At 36.3% G+C, this 17,607-nt stretch overlaps 1 pseudogene; it reads left to right on the top strand.

Moving 5' to 3' along the window:
* The first annotated feature begins 8,677 nt into the window (after nt 1-8,677).
* LOC109569092 (olfactory receptor 8H1-like) lies at nt 8,678-9,627 on the top strand (annotated as a pseudogene).
* The last annotated feature ends 7,980 nt before the right edge of the window (nt 9,628-17,607 follow it).

Here is a 17,607-nt window from a genome sequence, read left to right as displayed (position 1 = left end):
ACAGGCTCAGTCACACATTTGGTAAGGTAAGAATCTTCTGGAACAAGTGACATAGAAAATAAAATAACTATAGGTAGAAGTTATTAGTGAAGTCATAAGTAAGAATTATAAGTCAAGAACTTTCATTAGGTATAGCCCAGTATACCCCAGGTCATCTGACTTCATTTGTTAAATGACTATAGCCTTGTATTAACCTCCTAATTATACACCATGGAGCATCTGATCTTTAACTGAAGGCTGGTTACTGAGATAAGCTTTAGAAACAAACTTAGAGTGTCCTATTTAATAATTTAATTAAATTTTTGAGCAATATAACATAACAAGGAGCTATCTCAGGAGTCTTAGTATACAAAACTAGAAACTTAGTTTAACAATTAGCAAAACTTAATATTCAGTGAAACATGATTTTTTCCATTATGAGGGCATTAACCCTGGTACCAGAGAAGGTTTTAACCCATCAAATGAAAATGAAGTTTGTCAGGGAGCCAGGGAAAGCCGAGGAGCCATCTTGGATTTCCCATAGCCCTGACTCTTTGATTTACAGCTATTGTTCACCCATTTTTAATTGCCTGATTTAGGAGTAGACTGTTGCCATGTTTTAAGGACATCAGGATAGCAAAAATCTAGCAGTGAGGGGTTAGTTTTTGTATAAGCAGAATGAGCTTTTACATGTACCATAATCTTAAATAATGCTTATTTACTTTACCAAAGTCACAAAAGAATTTAAAAACAAATATAAATCACTCAGAGGCAAAGAAATTCATAATCTTTTATTGAAAGCTTCATTCTAAGAAAACTTTGCTCTCTTAACATAGAGAGTAGACTAAATTCCAGTCTGTTACCAGTTTACCAGATAACAAACAAAAGTTGTTTATCAGTTAATCTTAGAAATCTTTTCCATACACCTTGAAAAACTAGCAGTATTTTTCTAAAGGCATGAGTGTGAAACCATAGAAGACATGTTTAAAATCTAATTAAAGTACAATTGACAAAGTAGCCTGGTCATTGCTGTGACTTGTAACACTTTAACATGATAACTAGAATTATAACTGAAAACATTTTACCAGGGCATATCAGATTTTCATGAATTTCACATAATTTCCAGGATATTTATATAAGTAACATCAATATACAATATAACCTGAGAAGATTCCATCACCCCTCCGACAATACTTCCCATGTAATTTAACATGTCAAATGAACTCAGGTGGTTTAATAGCTCTTTTGGATGTCTCAGGGGCCCTCTGAAGCTGCTAGAAGTCAAGTTATTTAGGAAGTTTTGTCGATAAATATTAAAAGGGTTTATAACACTCAATCAGATAGAATCATATATATCACTGTGAAACAATATATTCACTTAGCCAAAGTAACAAAGAAGATTTCAAAGGTAAACATAGAAGAAATCACTTCAGAGGTAAAGAAACTTAAAATCCATTATCAAAGGCAGTTCAATATTTCAAGAACACTGGTATTTATGCACAAAACTCTTCCCTTGGGGTCCACTTTCCATAAAACCTTCTTATCACTTTCTGTGCCCATTTGTTCTCCCATCCTGAAACAGCCACCTGTAAGTCAGGCCAACTTCCTTTTCCCTTCATAAAATGTAATTTCATTCCTCAAACCTTCTTTACTGAAAACATACATCCTACTTTCCTTAAGCAACCAAGAACTGACCTTTATGTTAGCATTCTATAGATTGGTGAACATAAATATCAGTGATAATTTCTTTAAAAATTTGTTTTCTTATAGAGAACATCTCAGGGTGGCACCAAATATTATTCATTAATAGTCCAAAATCTCTTTAGTTTCTGTGTAAGAGGAAGTTAGAGCTAAGTTATGACTATTTCAGAGTCTTATTTTATTTGGAAATGACCTAGCTATTCAATAAACTTCTGTCACTTAGTTTAGCAGAACCCTAGAAATTCAAGTTACCAAAATCTAGAGAGACTGTTTTAGACAGACATTTTTAAAGTATAATTATTCTCAATAGAGTTTATTTAAAAGCTCATATCTCATTTACATTTTTTTTAAAGTTTCTTCACTTGAGGTACTTTCCTTTCTGACAAAATTGTAACAGATATATAAATATAACAATATTTAATTTATAGTAAACCTAGGCACAATGAAAATATTATGCTTAATGTTAATGGCTCTTAGACATGTCTATATTAGATTAGCAAACAAACATTAATGCTAGATACTTAATATTGAATATTTCCCAGTTCACATGAATCTGAAATTCATTTAGGTTAATTTCTTTTATATTTAGAATTGTCTGATTTGTAAGCACTTACTTTTCTTTAGCCCAATTAAATTAGAACTCACTTACAAGTTCAGCAATATTATTAAAAAAAAAAAAAAACAAAAACCCAAAAGACACACACTGAGATATACATAAATCCAGACAGACAGACAAAGATCTCATAGTTTTCCACTTGATATTTAAAATGTCTCTTTGACACCCCCTCCTTTTTTTTTTTTTTTTTAAGTTCTAATTTGCCCAAGGTTGAGAAGGCAATGGCAATCTCCAGTACTCTTGCCTGGAAAATCCCATGGATGGAGAAGCCTGGTAGGCTGCAGTCTATGGGGACGCTAGGAGTCAGATATGACTGAGCAACTTCACTTTCACTTTTCACTTCCATGCATTGGAGAGGAAAATGGCAATCCACTCCAGTGCTCTTGCCTGGAGAATCCCAGGGATAGGGGAGCCTGGTGGCTGCCGTCTATAGGGTCACACAGAGTTGGACACAACTGAAGTGACTTAGCAGCAGTAGCAGAGGTCTCAGGCAAAGTGGGCTGAGACATGGAATTTTTCAGGGACATGGAATGGGTTAACTTTAAGCTTTCCCTTAGGCAGACTTTTTAACAGACTAGTTGTTTTTAATTGCATATGCAAAAAGAACCAGTTTTGAAGCATAGAGAAGAGTTTTTGATCCTTCAGGCTTTTGAATATAGAAGAAACACCTGGACCAAAGGGAACCTCAGAATCCTTTCCTAGAGATCATGTGGATACGACAGGTCGAGCTGGAGTAGTCTAGGAAATCTGATGGAGAGAGACAGAGGGCAAAAGGAGATAGGGAGGCAACAGAAAGACACATGCGGCATAAGTCCCTCAAATCTGGGGATTCTGACTGAGGGTCATGAAGGACTGAATAGAAGGAAATTCTGAGTCTTTTCCCTGCTTTTGGCAAAAGCTAGCCTTTGACTGTGTGGATCACAATAAACTGTGGAAAATTCTGAGAGATGGGAATACCAGACCACCTGACCTGCCTCTTGAGAAACCTATATGCAGATCAGGAGGCAACAGTTAGAACAGGACATGGAACAACAGACTGGTTCCAAATAGGAAAAGGAGAACGTCAAGGCTGTATATTGTCACCCTGCTTGTTTAACTTATATCCAGAATACATCATGAGAAACTCTGGGCTGGAAGAAGCACAAGCTGGAATCAAGATTGTTGGGAGAAATATCAATAACCTCAGATATGCAGATGATACCACCCTTATGGCAGAAAGTGAAGAGGAACTCAAAAGCCTCTTGATGAAAGTGAAAGAGGAGAGTGAAAAATTTGGCCTAAAACTCAACATTCAGAAAACGAAGATCATGGCATCTGGTCCCACCACTTCATAGAAAATAGATGGGAAAACAGTGGAAACAGTGTCAGACTTTATTTTGGTGGGCTCCAAAATCATTGCTGATGGTGATTGCAGCCATGAAATTAAAAGACGCTTACTCCTTGGAAGGAAAGTTATGACCAACCTAGATAGCATATTCAAAAGCAAAGATATTACCTTGCCAACAAAGGTCTGTCTAGTCAAGGGTATGGTTTTTCCAATGGTCATATATGGATATGAGAGTTGGACTGTGAAGAAAGCTGAGAGCCAAAGAATTGATGCTTTTGCACTGTGGTGTTGGAGAAGACTCTTGAGAGCCCTTTGGACTGCAAAGAGATCCAACCAGTCCATTCTAAAGAAGATCAGTCCTGGGTGTTCATTGGAAGGAGTGATGATGAGACTGAAACTCCAATACTTTGGCCACCTTGTGAGAAGAGTTGACTCATTTGAAAAGACCCTGATGCTGGGAGGGATTGGGGGCAGGAGGAGAAGGGGACAACAGAGGATGAGATGGCTGGATGGCATCACCGGCTCAATGGGCATGAGTTTGGGTGAACTCTGGGAGTTGGTGATGGACAGGGAGGCCTGGGGTGCTGCAATTCATGGGGTTGCAAAGAATCAGAGTCGACTGAACTGAACTGAATGTGCCATTCAGAGGCAATATTGTCTTTTTTGTGGGGGGTCCCCCAGTTTGTATTGGGCCAGGCCTTTTGCAGGGTCAAAATTTTCCAGTTTCTGAGAATATAGCCAAGGGGTGAGTCTGAGAGAGGCTCCGGGAACATAGCAGAAAACACTCTTAGCCTATGTACCGTGGAATGTGGGTACTGAGCGTCACCGGCTGACAGAAAGGTGTCCCGTTTGTCCCAGTGATCTCTGAGTGAGACTAATGGCACAAAAATGGCCGACCGTCCCAACAGTCGCGTCCACAGAGGTGACCCCTGAGAACGGTTGCAGGTAAGGCACCATGTGACCCGGGCAGAGAAAGACAGAGATTCCTGGGAGCAACCAGGTTACTCGCCATTTAGCGATTTCCTGAAACGTGGAAGGCACTCTTGGGATGGTTCAGAGGCTACACCTAGGCTCCAGTAAATCAATCTGGACTGAAAGGAAAAGAAGTGAAAGTGACAGGGAAGAAGGATGAGGAATCAGCCTTACAATCCTATGAGGAAGGCGGTGGCCAGGGGACAATGATCTGTTTTGCTTCAACTACTATGTACCTGACATGGTGCATGGAAGTTGTCTTGCTGGGGGCAGATGCCCTTGTGGCCTGATCGGTTCTGTGTCCCCCTCATCCTCACACAGGTGTCTTCATGTGGCAGGCACCCTAATGGCTTTTAAGTGCCTGACCCATGCACACAATATTGGTTGGCCTAGTCCTCAGTTGGAGAGAAGAAAAAGGAGAGACCCTCACCCATTCAGGGGGCAGCTACCAGGGCTCTGTGAGCAGTGGGGCCTCTGGAACACACCAGAGGGAAACCATGGCCAGGGTTCCTCAGTTGCTTCCACAGCACTCGCCTGTTCTCAGAGGGTCCCTATGAGAAAGGAGAAGTGAGGAGGTGGGGAAAAATACCCTAAGTCCCTGTATGGGCCACAAAAACTGTCATGGTGTGGGCGCGAGTTGAAAAAGAATTTCCAGACAATAGAGTGAGAGGGAAATAAAGTTTATTAGAGTGGGAGACGCTGTTAGAACAGCAGGCCAGCTCAAGGGAGAACCGAGGCTGAACACGGGTCCTCAATCCACTTTTATTCCCAGGGTACAAGGAGTGCAAAATGGGACTTGTGGGTCATTTGCTGATTGGATGAGGCAGGTATACTGAGCGGGGGGAAGAGTAAGGCAAGTGCCTTCTCCCCTCCTATGGGGTAGGAGGGGAGACAGGTTATACTGCTCAGGAGGACCTGAAATCCATTAATAGTTACAACATGGGGGAGGGAAGGACAATACGGGTCTGGTTTTTCTGTTCCTGCATTCCAGGACCCGCCTTGGTTTTATCTGCTCTTTCGTCCTTGGTTCGCCACAATGCAACATTTGATGAACATTTCTGGAGTAAAATTTGTCATGGAGTATCACTCAATGCATAATGCATGAAATTATGGGTTTTAGGAAAGGACGGCATAACATTGGTCATAGTATATTGTGAAATTTTAGTTATAAAATGCAGATGGATACTAAATATACAGTATGATAAAAAGTATGCATATCTAGTGGCACCCAAATAAGCATTTATGAACCAGAAAAATTGAGAAAACTTTATCAAATATTACAAGAGGTTGATTGTTTTCATATCATTTTTGAAATTTATTATATTCTCATTTTGTATCTTTATTTTTCCTGATATATTTTAGCATGCAACAGTTGTTTTAGAAAAATCAGTTGTTACCATGAATTATACATATGCAAAAAAGAACACAAGGACATTTTTGGAGATTTTTGGATAGGTTTAGAACTTTGATTGTGGTAATGGCATCATGGATATATACAGAAGTCCAAACTCATCAATATGTACCAGTAAATAAGTGTAAATCTTCCTGTTTCAATTATATTTCAATAAAACTTTAGGAAAAAAAAATAGTTCTTACCTTGTCAAGAATTCCCTTCACATTTTCAGATTTCATTTTGTTTCTAATGAACATAATAACTCCTATAATAGTGTTACACACTTAAATATAAATGTTTCATTGTGAAAAATGCATCATTTTGTCCCTAATGGTTCCAGTCATAAAGTAATCAAGCATTTTTTTAGAAATAGTTTATTACCACATGCATATGTCTAGAGCATCACAAAGGAAGATTAAACCATCATGCTCTTCACTGTCTGACTCCTAAGGGAAAAGATAACTAGCTTTAAAAACCTTAGCATTGCTACACTTAGTTTAAGAAATCTTTTCCTTGGAGACATACAAAATAATATTTCCTTGAAACTAGTCCACAGGGATGATGAAATTTTTCATTAACATCAATCCCCAGTATGTGAGGTACCTTGAAATTATTAATATAAGAGGAAAGGCATACTCTGCTCTGTTTACTTACATGGTAGAGCCCTGATGTTCTTTTTAGACAGAACTTCCAGGCAAAATTTACACATGATCAGCAGCTGAACAGAATTTCTATGTTGATTAACTTTTCTCTCAGAATAAAAAAAAATGAATGCACTAAGAAGTCAAAAGAACTTACCTCAAAGAAAACAAATATTATATTACAGAAATTTTTGACTGAGAAGATCTTCATATTTCATTTGTGAGCAAAATTTGAGGTTGACATACTTCTAGACAGATAATATTAGAAGAAAATGATTTTTCACTAACTTTGCCTCTTGGTAAGTACTAGTCTCAAAATTAGAAGACTTTTGTTAGGTTCAAATATAATAAGGAATTATCAGAAGTCTCTGCATACAGGTACCATTTTTTGAATGATATCTGTATCATTTCTTACAGATATCATTTAAATGATTTCTATATCGAGTCTGAGTGAACTCCGGGAGTTGGTGATATACAGGGAGGCCTGGCGTGCTGCGGTTCATGGGGTTGCAAAGAGTCGGACATGACTGAGCGACTGATCTGGTCTGATCTGATATCATTTCTTACAAATAGTATTTGAATGATTACTTACTTTATTATTTCTTCTTCTTACCCTAAGAAGTTCCAGGACTTGTAGATCCAGAAATATAAAATTTGTGCAATCAAGGTCTGCAAGGAAATTGTTAATTTTAGAAGTTTTATTTTAATAGTCAAATTAGGAAAATGCATATTTTGAAAATTAATATGAATATGAAGCTATAATTTTGATACTCTTTACAACTAAAAAATCAAGAGGTTGATATTTATTTTCCATTAGTATTAAATAATATTTTAATATAGTGAACAGTATGTGATACATTAAAACAATTCTACCACTGGTCCTTTTATATCTAGCATTTATTTTCAGGTTTACTGAAATTAATTTTAAATAGTAATAGAGTATCATGTGGAGAAGGCAATGGCACCCCACTCCGTACTTTTGCCTGGAAAATCCCATGGACAGAGGAGCCTGGTAGGCTGCAGTCCATGGGGTCGCTAGAGTTGGACACAACTGAGTGACTTCACTTTCACTTTTCATTTTCATGCACTGGAGAAGGAAATGGCAACCCACTCCAGTGTTCTTGCCTGGAGAATCCCAGGGATGGGGGAGCCTGATAGGCTGCCATCTATAGGGTCGCACAGAGTCAGACATGACTGAAGCGACTTAGCAGCAGCAGCAGCAGAGTATCATGAGCATACTCTCTGGGATCAATCTATCTTGGTAGAATTACAGAGAAAACATGAAATAGCCCTGACTGAAAAAATTACCTAAATTCTCTGTGCACTTTTTCTCACTTAAAAAATGTGGGTAATACCTATGATGTAATATTCTAATGAGAATTAAACATTTTAACAAAGGGAAATGATGTTAGGGCTATCCTAATTGTTTTTGATATATTCAGTTTAGTTCAGTCGCTCAGTCGTATCCGACTCTTTGAGACCCCATGAATCGCAGCACGCCAGGCCTCCCTGTCCATCACCAACTCCCGGAGTTTACCCAAACTCATGTCCATCGAGTCGGTGATGCCATCCAGCCATCTCATCCTCTGTTGTCCCCTTCTCCTCCTGCCCTCAATCTTTCCCAGCATCAGGGTCTTTTCAAGTGAGTCAGCTCTTCGCATCAGGTGGCCAAAGTACTGGAGTTTCAGCTTCAGCATCGGTCCTTCCAAAGAACACCCAGGGCTGATCTCCTTTAGGATGGACTGGTTGGATCTCCTTGCAGTCCAAGGGACTCTCAAGAGTCTTCTCCAACACCACAGTTCAAAAGCATCAATAGATTAGTGTTTATTATATTATATCCAAATGTCAGTTTATACCTGTTGCTATATTTATATATTTGGCAATCAAATTAAGATGTTTCTCTTCATACTTTGTACACACTTCATCATTATCACATCCTAGAAGCACTAACATAAATCTGTCATGTCATTAATGAAAATGCAAACTTTTTGAAGAAATTTTTCCTGAGTATCAACTTTGATCTCAACTGTTTGGAGCATTTGAACACCATGGGCAGAAGGAATATCACACAGGTGTCTGACTTCATCCTCATGGGACTGACAGACTCTGAAGAGATCTGGCTGGTCCTCTTCACCCTCTTTCTCCTGATGTACCTGATCACTGTGCTGGGGAAGGTGGGGATGATCCTGCTAATCTCCCTGGATTCCCAGCTTCACACACCCATGTATTTTTTCCTCAGTCACTTGTCATTTCTTGATCTCAGTTACTCAAGTGTCATCACCCCTAAAACTTTAGACAATTTACTGACTTCCAACAAATATGTTTCATACCTGAACTGCTTCATCCAGTTGAATTGCTTTGTTTTCTTGGGTGTCACTGAATGTTTCTTTCTCTCCTCCATGGCCTATGATCACTATGTAGCTATCTGCAGCTAGGTCTGTGTTACCTGGTTGTTATATCCACCAGACACTGCTGCTCCCTACTTTTTGAATCTTATTTGATTGGCTTTATGGACTCCTTTGTCAATGTGCTTTGCATGAGCAGATTGCATTTCTGTGGCTCCAATATAATCTATCACTTTTTCCGCAAAGCACCCCCAATTTTAGCCCTGTCATTCACTGACATACATGACATTGAAATCATTATATCCATTTTTGCTGGCTCCACTCTACTGGTGTCTTTTATCATTGTGTCTGCATCCTATGTGGCCATCTTGTCTATCATCCTGAAAATTACTTCCACTTCAGGGAAGCAAAATGCCTTCTCTACTTGTGCTTCCCATCTCTTGGTGGTCACCATCTTTTATGGTACTACAATTTTTACTTATGTAAAACCAAGTAAGTCCTAGTCTTTGGGAAAGGATCACGTGGCTTCTGTGTTTTATACTATAGTCATCCCCATGCTGAATCCACTCATATATAGTCTTCGAAACAAAGAAGTGAAAAATGCTCTCAGAAGAGTCATGCAGGAGAGAAAAGTCCCCAAACAATTAAAATAACAGTGATGATAAATTTTAAAGCTCATTTTTTTCCATTCCTATAGTGTATTTCCTTGCTTTCTCTACAGAAACAAATAGAATTATTTATATTTATTATTTATGTATTTACGTTGTTGTTGAACCATCCTGCTTGATTGAATATAATGCCAAATATTTCTAAGAATATTTCTTTAGAAATCTACATTGTAACTGGAAATCATGAACCATGTTAAACCATGATCTATGTATATTCATTTTTAAAGGCAACTGGTTTGCAAAATGAAAGATTATAGTTTTCATCTTTTAAATTATATCATACAAGTTCACATGCATAATCCAACTTCCCAGAATTTTATGATGGAAAATAGCTCAGTTTTGGGAATTATAAACTATTTTGGAAATTATTTCCTTTACCTTCTGTAGAATCAACGTAGCAGAGTGATTATGAGCACTTGCCCAGACCCAACCAACCATTCCAGAATTTAGATTCTAGATCTGCTGCACTTTTACTTATATAACCCTTTAAAGCATTGCTGAAAGTTTAAGTTTAAAGTTTCCTCAAGAAAAAAAGTAATTTATCTTGCTCAAGATAAATAATAATTCCAGGTCTATAAATATTCTGTAAAGATTAAATCAGATAATGATGGCATTTAAGGACATACTAATAAACGGTGGCCATTATTGCTTGAAAACTCATAACCCTGCAGTATTTTATATGTACAAAGGCTTTTTCTTATCGAATATACATTTTTTATTAATTACTTTTGATTGATTTGGTTATTTTCTACATTACAATGAACTGAATCAGGTAGATATATACACATTCCATCCCTCTTGGATTCAACCTCCCCCCAAAGGAAACATTTTAAAAGGCTTACTTCTGTGACATGTCAACAAGCTTCAGTACACTGCTTATTCATAGAAATTCTATGTACTTTAAGACCTCATTGCTTTTCTCCTTATTTCTATTGGTTTGACATTATTAAAAATATTTTTTTTACTTAAATGCTTGTCTAATTTGTACTAATATTTTTAGCAAAGACAAGTTGTAAAGCTACTAAATTACAATGAAATCAGACATAAAGCAACCTATTAGCTTTAATCAGATAGGGTGTTAAAATTTTCTTTATTTAAAAATTTTGTACATTACCTTTCATTTTCTCTACATTACCTTTCATTTTCTCTACATAAAGCATAAGAATATATTTTAAATTTTCCAAATATTTCATAATTTTCTATACTTTTGTAATTAAATAGATCATTATATTCAAATAATAATGATTATAAACATTTTTTAAAATTTATATTGGTTTCTATCTAAAATGGTGTTTGTTTATTTTTTTTAATAAAATTTTTTTAAAAAGTACTTTTTTAAATGTTAAAATTCAAACTCTCTTTTAGGAAATAAAAGTTTAAATTATTTTTACTAATTCAAAACTCTAGACAAATTTGTTTGTCTTGCATTATTTCCCCCTACTTTATTTTAAAAATTCCCTTTCATATTTGAATGCCATGAAATTATCAAGACTTATTTTTGCTCTGATATTCATGTATTCTAGACTTTATATTTCCAGCTATTGTTATTTGCTTTCACTTGCATTTGTTTAAGAATAACTTTTTGGCTCCTCTCTCCTCTTTCAAAAGCATATTATCTCATTTTATTTTTATGGGCATTTTTAATTTTTCTAGTCTATTTGACAAGCTATGACTTTACTTTGATATCAAGGTAAAGGGATGCATTTTTGCAGTGGTTGTTGTTCAGTTGCCAATTCGTGTCCAACTCTTTGAGACCCTATGGACTGTAGCACATCAGGCTTCCCTGCCCCTCACCATCTCCCAGAGTTTGTCCAAGTTATGCAGTGAGGTATAGCATAAAACAGAAAAATTTAATTTCTTAATCCCTATACTGTGTATCTCTAAGTTCAAAGAATTGATAACTTTGAATATTAGAAATAACAAGGGAACATTTCATGCAAAGATGGGCACAATAGACAGAAACAGCAAGGACCTAACAAAAGCAAAAGAGAGTAAGAAGAGGTGGTACACAGAAGAACTGTGCAGAAAAGGTCTTAAAGACCCAGATAACCACAATGGCATAGTCACTCACCTAGAGCCAGACATCCTGGAGTATGAAGTCAAGTGGGCCTTCAGAAGCATCACTATGAACAAAGCTAGTGGAGGTGATGGAATTCCACCTGAGCCATTTAAAAATCCTAAAAGATGATGCTGTTAAAGTGTTGCACTCAATATGTCAGCAAAACTCAACAGTGGCCACAGGACTGGAAAAGGTCAGTTTTCATTTCAATGCCAAAGAAGGGCAATGCCAAAGAAAGTTCAAACTACAGTACAGTTGCTTTCATTTCACATGCTAGCAAGATAATACTCAGAATCCTTCAAGATAAGCTTCAACAGCATGTGAACCAAGAACTTCCAGATGTACAAGATGGATTTAGAAAAGGCAGAGGAACTGGAGGTCAAATTGCCAGTATCCATTGTATCATAAAAAAAGGAAGAGAATTCCAGGAAAAAAAAAATATACTACTGCTTCACTGACTATGCTAAAAATTTTGTGTGGATCACAACAAACTGTGGAAAATTCTTCAAGAGATGGGAATACCAGACCACCTTAGTGGCTCCTGAAAAACTTGTATGCAGGTCAAGAGGCAATGTTTAGAACCAGCCATGAAACAATGGATTGGTTCAAAACTGGGAAAGGAGTATGTCAAGGTTTTATATTTTCACCCTGCTTATTAACATCTATGAAGAGGACATCATGTGAAATGCACAGCTGGATGAAGCACAAGCTGGAATTAAGATTGCCAGGAGAAGTATCAACAACTTCAGGTGTGCAGATGGTACTACCCTAAAAACAGAAAGTGAAAAAGAACTTAAGACCCTCTTGATGAAGTTGAAAGAAGAGAGTGAAAAGCCTAGATTAAAATTCAACATTCAAAAAACTAAGATCATGGCATCTGGTCCCATCACTTCATAGCAAATAGATGGGGAAAAATGTAAACAGTAACAGATTTTATTTTCTTGGGCTCCAAAATCACTGTGGATGGTGACTGCAGCCATGAAATTAAAAGACACTTGCTCCATGGAAGAAAAGTTATGACATGGAATAAAATCTGTGACAAACCTAGTCAGCATATTAAAAGGTGAAAGATTTATATGATCTGAAGGAAAATGAGAGTATAGACAGCATATTAAAAAGCAGAGACATCACTTTGTGGACACAGGTTCATATAGTCAAATCTATGTCTTTTCCGGTAGTCATGCATGGATGTGAGAGTTGAACCATAAAGAATGATGAGCACTGAAGAAATCATGTTTTCAAACTGTGGTGCTGGAGAAAACTCTTGAGAGTCCCCTGGGCAGCAAGGAGATCAAACCAGTCACTCCTAAAGGAAACCAACTCTGAATATTTGTTGGAAGGACTGATGCTGAAGCTGAAGCTCCAACACTTTGGACACCTGATGTGAAGAACCAACTCATTAGAAAAGACCTTTATGCTGGGAAATATCGAAGATGAGAAGGGGGTAATAGAGGATGAGATGGGTGGATGGCATCACCAATTCAGTGGACTTGAGTTTGAGCAAACTCCAGGAGATAGTGAAGACAGGGAAGCTGTTTTATTGCCATCCACAGAGTCGCAAAGAGTCGGACACAACTTAGCAACTGAACAACAACAATGATATGCATGTTTGTGTATAATCATGAAGTACTAGGTATAAAATATCACTGCAACATTTGCGAAGTATATTTATAGACTCTCATTTCTCCAGATTGGGCAGAAATGTTTCATTAAATCTATAGTATTAAAAAGAGAAACTAGGTTTTCCTTTTATTTTTCCTTGACAAGAGACTTGAAAATAAACCCTGTTTAATGTACTCTCTTCAACATTGATACAAAATGGCCCCTGGAAAAGATGAAACCCTCAGTACTGCTTTCACTGTGCATGAATCACTAAGAAGTAATGAAAGTTGGGTAATCCTATTTAAATGTTTATTGAAAAGAACTGAAGATTAATCCATAAAGTACTTTTAGGAGAAAATATGTGTGCTTATATTTCTCTCTCTCAGACAAGATGGTAAGTTTTTTGAGAGAAGAGTCTGTTTAGTCATAGTTTGACTATTGCTCTCCACAGCATGGAACAAACACATATGTAATATTTATGATATTTACAATAAGTAAATGTTTTCTTTGCTCTTTTTGGCTTGTGGAAACAAAGTGATTAATTTATTAAGATCAATGTTTCTTCCTTAATCATGTTTATAACTTGCCTTGGAATTTGGACCATCCTGTGCATATTAGCACTCAAAAAAGCATTAGTTTGGTTGAAAATTCTATCTAGAATTCTTTCAAAAACATTGCTTACTGGTATATTAAAAATGGCATAGAGATTAATAGACTTTTTAAAATGATTTTTTTCCTTTAGTGGTTAGGATATGGAAATGAGTGTACATAGATCTATATTTGTTCATATGATTTTAAATCATTGGAGTCAAGTTTTTAGGACTTCTTTTGTATCATACATCAAAAGGAAACTTCTTTTTGATGGTAACTGGTCTTCAGTTTTGGAATAATTGAAGACAATTCATGTGAAGGGATCTGTGAGTACATATATATATATATATATATATATATGTTTGGTTTAAATTTTTAATTTTCTTCTCAGATATGTATTACTGGTGCCTGATGCCAGCAAACTTCATTTTACAATAAAATATTTTACATTATAAAGTATTGTAAGTGACAACTGATGAAATATACTATGCATTATTTTAGGGACTTATTGAGGATATTGTCTTAACTCATCGCTCATTCCCTTTATTAATTTAACATCAATTTTTTTTTTCTTCTAAGCACAGTGTCTGAATCAGATTAATTGCCTTCAAGATATTTCATCATCATTATTGAAAATTATTAAAATTATTATATTTCCCTTTTTCTCTACCAGGGATTTTCATCCATGCATCATAACTACAATGCTCAAATGTTGATAATTGTATGAAACATCCTCACTGTTGAACCTTCTTTGTATTTACTGTGGTTCTAATTGTATATATTTTCATTTTCACTTGTATGAATATATGCTGTTCTGTAGATAATTTCAATATTTTATATTTATTTAATGCTAATAAAAACAGGTATCTATTTTTTATTTCTGTGCCTTAATATTGCCTTGCTATTCTCTTTCCAAGAGAAAAACATGCCACGCTTTTCTTGTTAAGCATAAGAACCAGAAATATATTTTATTTGTTCAGAGTTATGATTAAATGTCCATATATATTTTTCAAAATGTCCTTGTATTTATCCTTGGTGTACTTTCCATCATTCTAGATTAATAAAAAATTTTAATCTATCTATGTATCTTTATATATATGAAAGTGACAGTATTAGGCACTCAGTCGTTTCTGACTTTTTGCAACACCATGGAATGTAGCCTTCCAGCCTCCCTGTCAATTGAATGCTCCAAGCAAGAATGCTGGAGTGAATAGCCATTCCCTTCTCCAGGGGATCTTCCCACCCCAGGGATCAAACCCTATTCTCCAGCATTGCAGACAGATTCTTTACCATCTGAGCCACAAGGAGCCACAAGGGAAGCCCATATGCATATATATATATATATATGTGTGTGTGTGTGTGTGTGTGTGTGTGTATATATATATTGCATAGTTAAAACTGTAATGAATTAGGGAATGTAGCAATACCATCTTTAAATTAAGAGAGATTTTAAAAATCTCTGATCGTGCTTTGGTTTCTGACATGACACAATGAATGGTATAACAATAGTTTGAAATCAGGAAAAACACTAAAATGAACAAAATGAGTTCCAGTGTTAGAAAATATTAAGAAAAACTTTCTCCTCATAGTTTTGCATTTATCATGGTTTTTGAGGTGGCTTTTACTTATAAAATGAGAGTGGATAGTGACTATACAGTATGATAGTGATTATGCAAATCTAGAGGTATACAGATAAGTACTCCATGACAAAAATAATTGGGAGCAATTCATTAAATTGTTACAGCAGTTTTGATTTTTTTTCATATCATTCTTTGAATTTTGTTATATTCTAGTTTTCTTTTTAACAAATATATTTACTCCCTAAATAGTATTACACATTTAAATATAAAACCTTTATTGTCAAAAATGTATCATTCTGCCCCTGATGATTTTAGTCATAGAGTAAATATTTTGCTAGAAATAGTTTCTCTACCAACCTGGGCATAAATTTAGAGCATCACAAAGGTAGACCAAATCATTAGGTCCTTCATTTTGTGGCTCCTAAGGGAAAAGACAACTAGCTTCTCAAATCCTATTATAGCTGTTTTTGGTCCTTGAACTTTTGCCCCTGGAGACAGGCAAAGAAATCTTTCTTGATAATTGGTCCATAAGGATGAGCAAACGTTTCATTATCAACAATTCCCAGTATATGATCTACCCTGGAAATATTAGGATAATATGAAAAGCATGCTCTTCTCTGCTGATGTACCTATAGAGTGGAGTCCTGAAATTCTTTTCAGGTATCACTTCCTGGCAAATTTTACATTTGATCAGGAGCTGAATAAAATTTCTAGTTTGATTTACTTTTCCCTAAGAAGAAAACAAAATGAATGCATTAAAATTTAAAAATAATTTATCCCAAAAAAGAACCATGTTTATTACAGAAATTTTCAACTGATGACCTTCATGTTTTATCTGTGAGCAAAATTTGTGGCTGACACTTTATAGACAGATAATACTGAAAGAAGTGTATTTTACCAACCTTGACCTCCAGTATTATTCTCAAAGGTAGAAGGTTTTAGGTAGAATCAAATAAAATGGAGATATTTTCAGAATATGTACATTGATATCATTTAAGGAGAAGGCAATGGCACCCCACTCCAGTACTCTTGTCTGGAAAATCCCATGGATGGAGGAGCCTGGTAGGCTGCAGTCCATGGGGTCGCTAAGAATCGGATACGACTGAGTTACTTCACTTTCTCTTTTCACTTTCATGAATTGGAGAAGGAAATGGCAACCCACTCCAGTGTTCTTGCCTGGAGAATCCCAGGGACAGGGGAGCCTGGTGGGCTGCCGTCTATGGGGTCGCACAGAGTCAGACACGACTGAAGTGACTTAGCAGTAGAAGTAAGTAATGCCAAGATTTGTAGAACCAGAAATATGAAGTTGATGTAATCACGGTCTGCAATCAATGTGTGAATTTAGAAATATAATTTTGGAAGAAATTTAATTTTGAATTATCAAGTTGTACAAGCATCCTATTGTTTGAAGATTAATACTAACATATGGTCTATAACTTAGTATATGCTACTGAAGTTCAATAAAGTTGAAATTGCTATTAGTAAAATATTTAATATATTGGGAAAGAAAGAACAGTGCATGGTGCATTAAACTATATATATCAAACAATTATAAATGTTGGGCTGGAAAAAGCACAAGCGGGAATCAAGATTGCCAGGAGAAATATCAATAACCTCAGATATGCAGATGACACCACCCTTATGGCAGAAAGTGAAGAGGAACTAAAGAGCCTCTTGATGAAAGTGAAAGAAGAAAGTGAAAAAGTTGGCTTAAAGCTCAACATTCAGAAAACGAAGATCATGGCATCTGGTCCCATCACTTCATGGGAAATAGATGGGGAAACAGTGGAAACAGTGCCAGACTTTATCTTTTGGGGCTCCAAAATCATTGCAGATGATGACTGCAGCCATGAAATTAAAAGATGCTTACTCCTTGGAAGGAAAGTTATGACCAACCTAGATAGCATATTCAAAAGCAGAGACATTACTTTGCCAACAAAGGTCCGTCTAGTCAAGGCTATGGTTTTTCCAGTGGTCATGTATGGATGCAAAAGTTGGACTGTGAAGAAAGCTGAGTGCTGAAGAATTGATGCTTTTGAAGTGTGGTGTTGAAGAAGACTCTTGAGAGTCCCTTGGACTGCAAGGAGATCCAACCAGTCCATTCTAAAGGAGATCAGCCCTGGGTGTTCTTTG

This window comes from Bos indicus, chromosome 15 (genome assembly GCF_029378745.1).
Source record: "Bos indicus isolate NIAB-ARS_2022 breed Sahiwal x Tharparkar chromosome 15, NIAB-ARS_B.indTharparkar_mat_pri_1.0, whole genome shotgun sequence".
NCBI classification, from domain to species: domain Eukaryota; kingdom Metazoa; phylum Chordata; class Mammalia; order Artiodactyla; family Bovidae; genus Bos; species Bos indicus.
Note: the sequence above shows the minus strand (reverse complement) of the source record. Positions and strands in the feature narration are given on the sequence as shown.